The 15,719-nt window shown below is 36.5% G+C and overlaps 1 long non-coding RNA gene across 4 annotated transcripts in view; it reads left to right on the forward strand.

Annotated features, from left to right (window-relative positions):
• LOC137626344 (uncharacterized) overlaps positions 1-15,719 on the forward strand; it is a 674,176-nt gene that overhangs the window by 208,029 nt on the left and 450,428 nt on the right. The gene's annotated exons all lie outside the window — the stretch shown is intronic.

Raw genomic sequence — 15,719 nt, forward strand, 5'->3', positions numbered from 1 at the left:
AATATTGATATTTTATTCTTCCTTGTTTCCTCTCCTTACTGGGTTATTTTCCCTGTTGGGTCCCCTAGGCTTATAGCATCCTGCTTTTCCAAATAGTGTTGTAGCTTAGCAAGTAATAAAAATAATAATTATATATATATATATATATATATATATATATATATATATATATATATATATATATATACATATATACATACATATATATATATATATATATATATATATATATATATATATATATATATATATATATATATATATATATATATATATATACACATATGTGTGGGTTATAACACGTGGCGTATACGTAAGGTCCTCTGATCTATTTTGCAAATTGTTGTGACGAAGTTGTTAAGGTTAGGGTGATATCATGGTATGATTTATTTAATTTTAAGTGCATTATGATGAAACTAAGAAGAATCGGAACGAATGTGAAATGAAATGATAATGTGAGTTAACCTGATTAATGACAGTGTTGATGGTAGGCAGGTGTATTCTCTGTTAGGTAAGCACATTGTCATAATTTTTCATATCTGCCTATAATAAATTATTGAAATGTTCAAGTGTTTGATACCAGAAAAACTACTGTAGACTTTCTGACTAGGATTTTGTTTTATGGAAATTTTTGACATTCATGGCCTGGAGGGTAGGGTACATATTTTATTTTTCGTCTGAATTTTCTTATTGTTAAATTCTAATTATCATAATAAAAAATCGGTTCTGTTTCGTTACTTCCGAAAAGGAATAAAAATTGTTCAAGTAACTGTTATTTCCTTCGCCCCAGGGCGTATTTTTTAATCTCGTTCGCTTTGTGGGATTATTGAAATCTCCCGCTAAAGTATACTCATATGCATTATTTATTTACTCTTTACTCCGGTTCGCTTCGCTCGTGAAATTAAGAGACTTAAAAATAAGAATATTGCAAAAAAAAAAAAAAAATAGTTATTTTGAACTTAACATGAAAAAAAAAAAAAAAAAAAAAAAAAAAAAAAAAAAAAAAAAAAAAAAAAAAAAAAAACTCTTGGTGGTTGCTTCATTGGATCGTGATATTTACCCTCTCGACGTCAGATTGAAGCTGCATCTCGTGTTACACTTTGCGTTTGATATATTGTTCATCACATGTGAAGGGCTCTATGCTGCATAGTTGGTTTTGTTTGGAATGTTCTTTTAGTCATTGGGCTTGTCACATGTCTGTGAGTTAGTTCATGTACGAATACTTATAAAAAGTACTTGCATGTAAGTATATGCATGTTTAGTTCCCCTTTAAACTAAGACTAACAAGGACAATCTTTTTTTTTTAGATTATGGTGCTACTATAGTACACATTTCTACTCTATATGGACTGTTGTTTTGATTCATGCATCGTCATATTATTTATTACAGTGACCCTGTATCTTAACAGGACTTGCTCACAGCATTCTTACAGTTCACACATACTTGCTTTCCAATGCTTAATGAGTGGAATGTCTCATTCGTATATTTTATAATACTTTATTCGCTTCAATTTAGGTAGTGGCCAAGGCACCAGCCTCCCGTTGAAATACTACCGCTAGAGAGTTATTTGGCCCTTTGGCTAGCCAGATAGCACTACTTTGGATCCCTCTCTGGTTACGGCTCATTTTCCTTTGCCTACACAAACACCGAATAGTCTGGCCCATTCTTTACACATTTTCCTGTTTTCTCAAAATACGTCTGACAACATAAGATGACCGAAAAATTCTTCACTGAAGGGGTTCATTACTGCCAAGTAATTGTTCAGTGGCCACTTTCCAGTTGGTAAGGGAATTACCTCTTTAGTTATGGTAAGCAGCTCTTTTAGAAGGAGACCCCAAAATTAAATCATTGTTCTCTAGTCTTGGGTAGTGCCATAGCCTCTACCATATTCTTCCATAGTCTTTGGTTATTAGAGTTCTCTTGCTTGAGGATATTTTATGTTTCCTTATTATCTTTCCTCAATGGGCTATTTTCCAGTTGGAGACCTTGGGCATATATCATCAGGCTTTTCCACAGAACTTTGTAGCTTACTACTACTACTACTACTACTACTACTACTACTACTACTACTACTAATAATAATAATAATAATGGGGTGAAGACCAATTAAGGAATGAGCGTTTTTATCACATTTATTTATTATTCTTATTACACTTAATTAATTTAATAATGACTTGTCAGTGACAGAGGAGCGTCATCTTCCGATTTATGAGATGTTTTTAAAACTTGAGACTTTTGCGTAACAATTGTTTGAGTTTTTATGCTTTTGTCACTTCGTTCGTATCTATTATGAAATACAGTATATATAGACTAGAATTTTTTTTTTTACATAGATGCCTGTAAAACATAAAATCAATGTCTTTAATCTAAATGTGTTCTAATTCATACAAAGGCCTTTTCGATTATTTATCTTTTCCTTAATCTTATAGTAAAGATAATTTAAACATATCCTTGTCTGAAATCATCATGTATAATATGTTTTCTAAATCTTTTCCCTTGATATTGAAAATCCTTTTCTGTCGGTAAATTATTTCAGTCTTGAGATGTTTAAGCATTATCCTCAATATCTGTTACTTCTGTTGTGCCTCAGTTAATGAGAGAGAGAGAGAGAGAGAGAGAGAGAGAGAGAGAGAGAGAGAGAGAGAGAGAGAGAGAGAGAGAGAGAGAATAATCAGGAAATTTGGAAGATTATATATTATGTCACTTCTATTGTCTTTAAATTTGGATGTACTTGGTGAAGTATACTAGAGTTCTATCCACATCTTGTTATGATTGTTGTTCAACAGTTGTATGGTCAAACGACCTGTTGTTTGCATAATAATAATTACCACTGTTATGTCGTTTACATCTGTCTACTGTAATGGTTTTCGCCTCCCGCCTTTTCTTGCATAGGGGGTCGGTATTTGTCAGCCGTGAAGGTAACACTTGGTATTATAAATAAATCGATTCGGGAATAAATAGTTGATTTGTTATCATCGGTATTTATTTGGCTCCTGAATTAAGTTAACACACTTGGAACATAATAACAACTGAGAAAATAATGTAAGGCTTATATTACATTACCTTCGTAAGTCATGACAATTGAAGGAAAACATTATTGAAGTAGATTTTTTTTCCCAAAGAAGGAGTCATTAGAATTTGCCAAAGAAAAGAAAGCTATTATAAGTTCATTGCTATTTATGACATACAAGTGTAGAGGTGCTTTGGTATTTATACTGTCAGCTCTATCAACTCGAGAAGGCCCTATCTTAGTAATTAGATTTATTTTGTTTCTATAATTTACCTTTTGTTGGCTGTTCATAATGTTTGCTTCAAATAGTCATGATTATAAAATTGTCGCTTATTTTTGTGTGGTTCTTGGTATGTTAGGCTTTCTCTTGTTATGGTTTACAAGGGAATTTTCTTTTTTCTCTTTTTTTTTTCCTTACCAAATTCTATTATATTTTTATCTCATAGGAAATAAATTTCTTTACTTAGAAATACAACAGGTGAATCTGTTAAAAAACACCGAATTAGTAAATCGTTAAATGAGAGAGAGAGAGAGAGAGAGAGAGAGAGAGAGAGAGAGAGAGAGAGAGAGAGAGAGAGAGAGAGAGAGAGAGAATTATAAAATAGCATTATTTGATATGCTGTGCGTTTTCAATTGTATTGGGCTAGATGATACAGTCCACCTTATTTTTATTGTTGTAAATCTTTATTCACACTTGATTGCGTAAACCCTTTAATATTTGATGGAATTCATCCACTGTTGCCTTTAATTATCTTGAAAATTACTTGAATGGATTTTTTTTTTTAATCTTTACTCTCTTCAAGTTTGTATCATGAAATTTTAGAATTGTTGATTATGTTAATGTCTTGGTTTACCCTCATTGTCACCTCATCCATATTTCCTTAATTCAGATTTCTTATGAAGTTTGGGTCGTAAATTGAATGGGCTCTCTCTCTCTCTCTCTCAGTAGTAGCAGTAGTTATCTATTATATTTTCATTGTTATTCAGAAGTCCACATTACTTGTCGACTGTTATACTGTCAATATTTCTGTTTTTGTTTTTCTCATATATTTTCATTTCCATTTTGAACCATTTTCCCTTTTCTTTTCTTGTTAGGATTAAATCTAGTAAGGTTTTCTTATCCTAACAGAATAGGAAGAGTGCCCCAGGAGCCAGGTCAGCTTTGAATCATGTGTCAGTCATAAGATGTTTTGAGTCTTCTTTATAAAAAAAAAAAAAAAAAAAAAAAAAAAAAAAAAAAAAAAAAAAAAAAAAAAAAAAAATTAGGGAGAAATTGTAATATTTAAGATTCTCATTTGGAATAAAAACCAGTCATGGATGTAAGTTGAGGCTGATCGATTCGGGGATATTTCGATAAGTATTGCTGGTAACCAGGAATGGAAAGATCTTGCCAAAAGTTCCCCAGTTCATGTATTCTTGTTTTTCTTATGACTGCCAGGTGCCTGCCTCATGGCACCTTGAATATTCGATGTTTAGTCATCTTCGTGAATTGCGGAATCACTTGTTTTCGCCGGCGTGATACTGTGGTATTTGTTGTCCCTTTTGTATAGATTCTCAATATCTTTGCCGTTAATTTTGTTTTTGCAGACTGATTCGTCATCCTTAGATGAGATGTAATATAGTTCCTACTGCCAAAATTGACTGGTGGCCAGTTTTAGTACAAGAATAAACTGGAACCAGTAAAATACTGGAGTACTTGTTACTATCGTTCAATTGTTACCTGAATTGTGAATTTGAATCATAAACAAAACACTAACTTTTCTTTACTTATTAGAGTGCCCGTGTTATCGTAGAGGGGTGGCACCTTCAGTGCAGTTCACGCGGTGCACTGTTTAGACTTAACTAAGGTAGCCTATATACATTGTCCTTTCGGCCCTAACTGCAACTACATTTTACGTTTCTGTTTAACTCCCACATCCTTTCTTCCTCCTTGCTGCCTAAATATTTCAAATATTTGGCTCAGAATCGATTCTACGGATCAATGGTGAAATCCATACTTCTATCCATCTAGCGTTTTGCATCGTGTATTAACAATATTTGTAATATTGCAAGAATTTTTTTTCAGATGAGATAAAAGAGTTAATGCAGTTATATAGAAGGATAAGAAATGTCAATAGAATAGAGAATAGGTTTCGTGCAAGTCATGTATAGCATTTGACTCTCTCTCTCTCTCTCTCTCTCTCTCTCTCTCTCTCTCTCTCTCTCTCTCTCTCTCTCTCTCTCTCTCTCAAGATGTAGTGCAACTTCTGTTTCAGTATTTGCAGCAGCCATTGCCTAGTGCTCCTTGGTCCCAGAATGGGCTGAGTGGCAGCTTGGGCTCTGAGCATATGTACATATGTCCGTCTCTATACTCATTCTTTTAAATAGGTGCATTTGGAGGGGTGGACTTTTAGCTAGGAAAACTTTCCTACAAACATTGGTTGGAAGTATTTTGTCGGAATAGCATCATTGTTTTCAAATAATTACCAAGTAATGTAAATCAAAATATACATATCCATTACTGTACTGGAGGTTTATCTACGAATCAGCAGTTGAAGGTTGAATGGGGTAATGACTTAATTACATTTGGCTGTAGTTGTTCCGTGTAGGAGAAATAGCTACATATTAAGAAATGCATAAACATGCATTTATATATATATATATATATATATATATATATATATATATATATATATATATATATATATATATATATATATATATATATATCCCTCCCCCTTCTGTCCTTTAGTGCCGGCCTAGCCGTCACAAATGTCCTTTGGCCGACTGGGTTACCGGCCGGGTTCCTACAAACGGCGGTTAGGTTACCGCCTCGACCAACTCCCTAACGGAAGCAAAGCTTCGGGAAGCTTGAGCCGGCCCTGATGGCTGCCGGTGGGAAACCCAATATACTGTTGAGAATTCTTCAGTCCTCTCTTGAACTGCCATCCACAAACCTTGTAACCGGCAGTACAGCTGGCAACATATTTTGTGGCTGGATGGAAGCTAGAATCAATGTATTCCTCCCCTTCCATTAGAATTCCCATTCCGGGAAGAAGGCTGGAGAAGGTAGTAGCCCCTACACTCCTAATTATTGTACTAAACTATAATAATACGGAGTCCTACTTCCCATCCTAGCTAGTATTCCTGCAGTATAATATACAGCAGTTAGAAAACTACAGTATACAATGATACAGTAGTATAAATCTTTCCAACATACTCTGTGTATCCTTTCACAGTCTATTGCTGAGACCGTTTAAAATGTTGAGGTGAAGTATTCCTTCAACATCCTGATGAATCCTAGATCATCGGGATACTGATTATTACCGTTCAGTATTAATATTCTACAAGTGGAGGAGTTAGTGTAAATATTCACTGACTCCAGCTCTATGTACGACAGTTATTCCACTCTTTATTTTCCCTAATAAGGAAATTAAAAATATTAATAATGACGGAGGTTACAGCAATTGCCTGGAGAGGAAACACAGAAATGTGTCTTTCCTGCTTCTTTTCTAGCTTACTATCATAAGCTATTAGAAATAATAGTAAGCAATACTGTTGTTAAGCATGTGCATTTATATCTATGATATAAACAACTGAGTACTCATTTCATCCTTTTTCTCCCCTACAGGAGGAGCCAATGGTAAAGTGTACAGTTGTGTTCTGCAATCACAAGAGTAAGAACTTTTGTGGGCTTACGATGTACAGGCCGTATGCCCCTGATGCATCGTATCTGGATCCCTGAGGTTCTGGGACCCGAAGGGTAGCTCCAATCGCTTGACCTTGCTGACCGACGACTTTGTAAAAGATATCCCTGACACTACGGAGTCAAGGGATACAGCAAGGGAAACCCGTCAAAGGTGAGTATGAGGCTTCCAGAACAACTCTCCGGGACCTTACCTTCCTAACAAATCTCTGAAGTGCCTACTGTTCCTTAAGGCTCAATCGAATACGTCTGTGCCTCAGGTACAGGTCCAGCCTCCCTCTATCCAACGGACAGTGGACGCGGATATCAACAAGGTACTGCAAGGCTTGGACATCCACCAAGATCGGATGTCAGCGGTGTCCATTGACACAGGACAGGACCTACTACAAGAAGGCCCTGAATAAGAAGTGGTTCAACCACCCACTGAGGAAGAAGGATCCGTTTCGACAGTGACTGAGCCGGCATATCAACCTATGCCATGAACCTCTTCAGCCCCAACTCCCTAACTGGCTAGACAGGTCGGCAGGAGCGAAATGCTCCTAGAGTTGATCCAGCAGATGTTGACACTGTTCTGGAAGGAACAAGAGGAGAATGAGCAAGATCTCAAAGAGACGAAGAGAGAGGTACAGGAAAGGAAATGCCCTGGCGCTTCCAGGGGCTCTGCTAAGCCCCTTAAAATATCTGACCTCCCTCACTGCTCCGAACCAACCCCTGGAGGTACACGGAACACATGTCCATGTTGAATGGGAAGCTTTATATCTCCGAGAAGTTGGAGTCCAATCCCCTTTGAAGAGCTTCAATTGTGGCCCAGCTTTCAGCGTACCCAGATTGCAATTGAGACTGTGAGATGAACCTACATCCCGCGAGGAGACTATACCGAAGGAAGTCAATTGTCCTCGAACATGACAAGGCACAAGCCATCCTTACCAAGTCCCAGAAAGGAGCCGGGTATATTAACTCCAAAGTCTCAGCATTGAGCAAGAAGCACCCAACCTTCAATGCTCCTTCCTCCAGAGCCTTCCCCCTTTCGGGGAAAGCCCTATACTGTGTCATGAGAACAGTCGAAGAGGGCAAACCCTGCCCAATCCTAGAGAAATGCAAACCATTTTCTCTAGCTATGCCCACCTGGGAGGAGAAATGGAAAGAGGTATGTCTAACCTTCTCCGTCTCGATGTTGGATCCGGAAATAGCAGGCCAGCAGTTGAAAGAGAACCTTCCAAAGTTGCCAAACCATCTTTTGAGAAGGGAACAGGAGACGAAAGATAGTCCTGCCGCCTGGAAATGTGTGCAGGCCTTTAATAATGCCCCACCCTTGTGATGGATTTGTATGCTTTTCTCAGGTCAAAAATGGACCTGTAGAGAACATGTGTTTGCTGCAATAACGGTGAAACACGAACCCAGAAAACTGATTTAATCATGTATTTTGGGCGAAGACCCTTTCCCACAGGAAGTGGTCCAAGAAGTCATTGCCTCTCCAAAAGTGGGGCATTTATTCAAAGAGGAAATCTTCATTAGAACTTCACAATTTCTGACCGTGACTTCGACCACCTTTCGGCCCTACAAAGTTAAGGGCCCAAAAAGAGTATCCTCCGGAAACCCCCCAAGGGTGGAGGAGGACGCAGTCACGGAAACAAGTCCTCAGGAACCTCTAAATAATGAGAGGTTCCTGGTAGGAGGCAGACTTTTCCACTTTCGGGATTGTTGGACCTTCGATCCCTGGTCCACAGCCAAATTACGAATGGACTTGGTTGAAATGGAACAAAAATCCACCCCACTTTTCCAAAATTCTTCCAACACTCCACCCCCTTATTGGAAGAATATACAGTCCCTCAGATCCCTTGAATAAGAGGTATAATGAGAAAAGCGAAGTACAATCGAAATTCCAGGGAAGGCTGTTTTGTGTTCCCAAGAAAGTCTCGGACAAACCCAGAGTCATTCTAGACTTGTCTCTACTCAACAAGTTCATTGAGATCAACAAGTTCCGGATGCTTACATTGCAAGACATAAGGATCCTTTTACCAAAACTGGGGCGTACACAGTCTTAATAGTCCTGGCAGATGCTTACTGGCACCTGCCAGTCAGTCACCTCCTCTCCTCCTACCTAGGATTCAGGCTTCAGAAGACAAAATAGGTCTTCACAGCCATGCCCTTTGGACTAAACATAGCCCCAAAGGTATTCACAAAGCTAGCGGACACGATCGTCCAGCAACTACGCTCCGAAGGAGTACAAGTAGTAGCATACCTGGATGATTGGCTGGTGCGGGCAGCATCCAAGACTACTTGTCTGCAAGTGGCCGGAAAGGTGATCTAGTTCCTGGAACACCTGGGCTTCAAGATCAATCGCTAGAAGTCTCGCCTTTCTCCAGCTCGCAAGTTTCAATGGTTAGGAATCCATGGGAACTTGCAGTCACACCACCTCTTCATTCTATCAAAGAAGAGGAGAGAAATAGCAGCATCTGTCAATAGACTAATCCAACACAAGAGGATTTCAAGATGCCAACAGGAAAGAGTACTGGGCTCTCTCCAGTTTGCAGTAGTGACAGACCCGGTGCTAGAGGCACAGCTGAAGGATGCGTCAGGAGTCTGGAGAAGATACGCATCAAACGCTCTAAGAGATCATCAAGGTTGACACCGACCCGATTGCGCACGCTATTAAGGCCGTGGTCAACGAATAAGAGCGTAGCACAGACAATTCTCTTGCAACCACCACAAACATTACGGACGCCTCCCTGGAAGAATGGGGAGGCCATTCGCATAAGATGAAAGGGCAAGAAATTGATCACTCCTGTTAAAAAACTTTCACATCAACATCTTGGAGGCTATAGCATTCCTCCTTACGTTGAAGAGACTATCCCCTCCCAGAACAGTCCACATCAGACTGGCCCTCAACAACAAGGTGATAGTAATACATCTAAATCAACAAGGTTCGAGTTCACCTCACATTAATCACATGATGTTAGCCATCTTCTGCCTGGCAAGGAAGAGGAGATGGCATTTATCAGTAGTTCACCTCCAAGGGTTCCGCGATGTGACGGCGGATGCTCTATCCAGGCGAAAGCCGATAGAGACAAAATGGTCTCTAGATGCAGACTCATTCTCCTTTATTTTCGATAAAAGTCCTGGAACTGCAGATCGACCTCTTTGCAACGAGCGACAACAAGAAACTACCTCGTTATGTAGCCCCGTACGAGAACCTTAAGCAGAAGCGATAGACGTCATGTCTCTCGACTGGAACGGATGGAATCAAATTTACCTGTTTCCACCAACCAATCTACTGCTAAAAGTCCTCGACAAGCTAAGATCCTTCAGAGGAACAGCTCCTGTAGTGGCCCAAAAATGGCCCAAAAACAATTGGTTTCCTCTAGTTCTAGAATTGAAACTGTAGCTGTTTTCTCTGCCTTACCCAGTTTTATCCAAACTGGTGCAGAAGTCGACTGTTACATTTCACCCTCGAGAACCAACAACCTGCATCTCGTGATTTTTTCTCCCTAGCAGCTAACAAAAAGTTTGGGATCTCGAAGAATGAGTCCGACTTCATTGTAGAGTACAAGTAAAGTCCAACCAGGAGACAATGTGAATTGTCTTGGAAGAAAGGGGTAAACCTTGTGAAAACAAGGGGACCAACAGAAATTTCAACAGGTTTCTGTCTTTCTTCTTCTTACCTACTTGAGCAAGGCCTGACTTCCACTACAATAACTGTGTGTAAATCGTCCCTGACTAGACCTCTTCTATACGGCTTTGAGACGGACCTCATAAGCGAAACCTTCTTTAAGGTACCAAAGCATACACTAGACCCAAGCTGGCAACCCCTCCAAAGTCCATTACAGGGTCGTTGGTCTAAGTCTTGCACTATGCTTCGAACCTAAACAATGAGGATTGTACTCTAAAGGAACTAACACAGAAAGTCAACTTTCTGTTCTCAATAGCCTCATAGGCTAGAGTTAGTGAATAATTTGCCCTATCAGGGATGTAGGCCATATTTAGTTCCTAACCAGGAGAACTGAACCCATTTCCTGATCCTGCCTTTCTGGCCGAGAACGAGCTGCCCATCAAGAGGTGGGGTCTTTGGAGAATCTGCCCACTGAACAAAAATGTCTCTCTATGCCCAGTAGAGTGTCTTAAGGTCTATCTTCGTACAACTTCAGACTTCAAGGAAGGACAGCTCTTCCGAGGCGAAACCTCAGGATTGAAATATATCCCTAAAATAACTGAGAGCAATGCTCACCTACTTATTCGCAGAGCGGATCCTGACAGCTCACCCACAGGTCACGATCCTAAGAATATTCCTTCTTCATGGAACTTCTTCCAACACTACACAAAGCAAGTACATGAAATAAAACATGTTGTGGTGGCGGCGGGTAGTGTTGAAAAAACCGTAGTCTAACCGCTGCGACGAACAGTGAAATGCTTTGGGACTTTCTAGTACATCGGGTGCATGGGTACATTTACCCTCAAGTGCAAATCACAATGATGATTAACACACTGTTCCATATAGGTGCATATCTGACCGATAAAACCAGTGCCGAGTGAACGTTGCGTCACGGTGTTCATGCATTTCGAAAATCTGTACGAATACGTCAGATTTGGTTTCACATCTCCATTGAGTGGCATCATTTTGATGAAATTACATATTCTTTCGACGAGAAAATATGGACCCTGATGTGTCTTCAATGCCGGATCAGATTCATACCTGATTGTAACTACATCTGATAATCTAGGTACAAGGTAAAATACTACACATATTTGTGTCTTATTGCTGCTATCTCAGTTACAGACGAATAAAGCATACTAGAGTTTTAATTAGACTCTAGAAGGGCCCAACTTGAAATCAGAGTACAGATTTCCAAGGTATGAGAATGGTAATCTCTGAGATTTACCGTCCCTATGGAGATACGAACTTTGAATCCTTATAGTCGAAGTCGACACTTTCCCTGCAGGGGGCAGGAAGCCCTAAGCTAGTTCCAAGCTTAGTGGAGATGACAAATAACGGTAGTGTCATATATAAAGGTCTAGGAAACCATATAAGGAACTCATTCAAAGTAAAGGCACTTATACAAACCCACAGATATAGTAATTTCAAGTTAATTCTCTGGTAAGCTTCCATCAGGACGACATGGCTGAGCCCAAAAAACGGATTTTGAGCAAAGTGAAAAATCTATTTTTGGGTGAGATAGCCATGTCGTCCTGATGGACCCACCATTCTTTCTTAAAATGACCCCACCCGAAATTACTCTATCTGCTGTTATTCCTGCTTAAATGCAACAGGGAATAATGGTTGTAGTAGTACAGGGAGGGGGTCCACCGGGTACCTTGATAACGGCTCCCCTTCGTTCGTCACTCTTCCCCCTCAAAGAGTAAAATCTATTCGGGGTGAAGATTGCTATGTGTCGTATCAAAAAATATGTCCCCTTATATTATGCGATATCCTTACAGATATATTAAGGATGCTTGCGTCTGGAGTTAGAATTCTGGAGACCTATGGTTAATTCTGTGGGAGTATCACTGTAGCTAAATATCCCTTAGAAAGCTGCTTAAAAGAACTTTCCATCAGGACGACATGGCGATCTCGTCCAAAAATAGATTTTTTGCTTTGCTCAAAATCTGTATATATATATATATATATATATATATATATATATATATATATATATATATATATATATATATATATATATATATACTCTGTATGTATACAGTATATATGTATATATATTTGTATATATATATATATATATATATGTATGTGTATATATGCATATACTGTATATGTATAAATATGTATATATATGCATATATATGTATATATATGTATATATATGCATATATTTGTATATATGTATATATGTATATGTATGTATATAGTTCGATCCCAAGTATGAGGTAGAAATTTATTTCTATTTAAACACGATGTTGTGTTGATATTTATCCATATATATATATATATATATATATATATATATATATATATATATATATATATATATATATATATATAATGTATATATATGTTTATACTTGTATAAATATGTATGCGTAAAAATATGTATATATATGTAATGTGTATATATATATGTATATATATTATACATATATATATATATATATATATATATATATATATATATATATATATATATATATATATATATATATATATATATATATATATATATATATATATATATATGTATATATATTATACATATATATATATTATACATATATATATATATATATATATATATATATATATATATATATATATATATATATATATATAAATATATATATATATATATATATATATATATATATATATATATATATATGAACTGATCGTGGTAAGTGTCAACGGATTTTTTTCTCTTTGTTTAGAGGAATGACGGTTAGTGTGGTTGGCACTACAAAAATGACGGTTACAGGTTAGCTTGGGCTTGGAGTCACCAAACCCTCTCCCGATTGGTTGTTATGAGACTTTCGGGTCAAAACAACCAATCATTGATCAGGCATCGTGATGCCCATCTATGGGCTATGGGGAAACTGCCCATAGGCGACAGTCTAGTTTCGGAGGCCTAGCGAGTGTGTCACGTAAGGAATGGCAGGTGCCAACATGTGTGCCAAACCGAGTACCATTTTTCTGAGGGCTTTTCCTTAGTAACGTAACGTAATCATAATTAAGGGCGTCCTTTTAAACTTAAGAGAATACAGTATCGTGTAAAATGATCAACTCCGGTATTATTTGTGCATGAAATCCCTCTCTATTCGTGTTTTCCTAAAATTGATTGAACCCCAACTCGACCCAGATCGGGTCATATATATATATATATATACATATATATACATACATACATATATATATATATATATATATATATATATATATATATATATATATATATATATATATATATATGATAAATTTTGCACATTTAGACGTGTTTTTCATATTCAAATAGGCCATATATATTTTTTATACATTAATATCTGGATTCTCCTCGGGATCAGAGTCCCAGGCGAAATCACACAAACACAAGAGCTTGTGACCTGCCGGGAATCGAACCCTAGGTGGCAAGCTTGTATAGACAGTGACTAAACCACTTGGCCACGAGGAAAGATAAAAGCCACTGACAATTCTTCTGTACTTATACCTGTCGACTTCAGGTGTTTTGTACTTAGAATTAAAATCAACCCATCTTCACCATCGTAGCTAATTGGTAGTTTGTTACTTGGCATTCGATTAATGATAAATTTTGCACATTTAGACGTGTTTTTCATATTCAAATAATCCATATATATTTTTGATACATTAATGTCTGGATTCTCTTAACGACCTCGGGATTAGAGCCCCAGGCGAAATCACACAAAGACAAGAGCTTGTGACCGGCCGGGAATCGAACCCTGGTCGGCAAGCTTGTATAGACAGTGACTAAACCACTTGGCCACGAAGAAAGATAAAAGTCAATGACAATTCTTCTGTACTTATTAATGTATCAAAAATATATATGGCTTATTTGAATATATATATATATATATATATATATATATATATATATATATATATATATATATATATATATATATATATATATATATATATATATACACACATATATACATATACATACATATATATATATATATATATATATATATATATATATATATATATATACACATATATATATGTATATATATATACACACATATATATATACATATATATATATATATATATATATATATATATATATATATATATATATATATATATATATATGTATATATACATATATATATATGCATATATATATGTATATATATATATAAATACATATGTATATATACATATATAAATATATACATATATATACATATACATATGTATATATACATATATAAATATATACATATATATATATATATATATATATATATATATATATATATACATATATATATATATATATATATATATATATATATATATATATATATATATATATATATATATATATATATATATATATATACACAGTGGAACCTCTACATACGAATTTAATCTGTTCCAGAACCAACTTTGGATGTAGAAATTGTTGGGATGTAGAAACGAATTTTCCTATAAGAATTCATTGAAATAGGATTGATCCGTGGTTGAGCCCAAAAACCTATGATAACTTCTTAATAAACTACTACACATAATTTTTCCATGAGAATAATGAACACTAAATTAGATAATAGACATGTAAATAAGAAGAATAGACATGTAAATAAGAAGAATTAGCAAAAAATGATAAATAAGAAACGGGTTTTTAGCGTCACTTTACCTTAGAAATTCCAGCGCAGGTGTTGTTAGTCTTGCTACGCAGAGAGGAGACAGACGGGCTGCGAGGAGGTAGAGAGGTTAACTACGATAAACGTACACTACCGTAACTTATTGTTAAAGTGAACTTTAACATAACTTAAATTATTTTTTTTTTATTTTTATATTTTATATTTTTTTTTACATTTTCTTTTTTTCTTATTGATGATTACGTAATTTTAATCACTATCACTCTCTACATTTAAAATTGACTGAATTTCTTTTGCTTCACTCTTTTCCGTTTTCTGTGTTTCACTTTCTTCCGCTTCACTCTTTGCCGTTTTCTTCGATTCACTTACATCCTCTTCATCGCGAGTTCTCTTCGCAGTTTTTTCAAAGAAAGCATCGATAGGTAATTGCTTGGTACGGCTTTTCAGAATGTTTCGAAAGTGAGTTAGGCAAACATCATCGAATTGAGAAACTACACGACAAACCTGCAATTTCTTTGGATGGTATTTGTCGATGAAGTCGACCACGTCTTGATATTTTCCTAACACCTCTTTTGTTTGCGCCGAACCTAACACATGTTCTACCTCCTCGCTCCCTTTCTCGTCATCACTCATGTGCTCCGACATAGCATGGAGTTCCTTGAGCTCATCCGTCGTCAGTTCGTCGTGATGTTCGGCGACGAGTTCCGTAATGTCATCTGCGTTGACCTCCAGACC

The sequence above is a fragment of the Palaemon carinicauda genome, chromosome 33, assembly GCF_036898095.1.
Source record: "Palaemon carinicauda isolate YSFRI2023 chromosome 33, ASM3689809v2, whole genome shotgun sequence".
Lineage (NCBI taxonomy): Eukaryota > Metazoa > Arthropoda > Malacostraca > Decapoda > Palaemonidae > Palaemon > Palaemon carinicauda.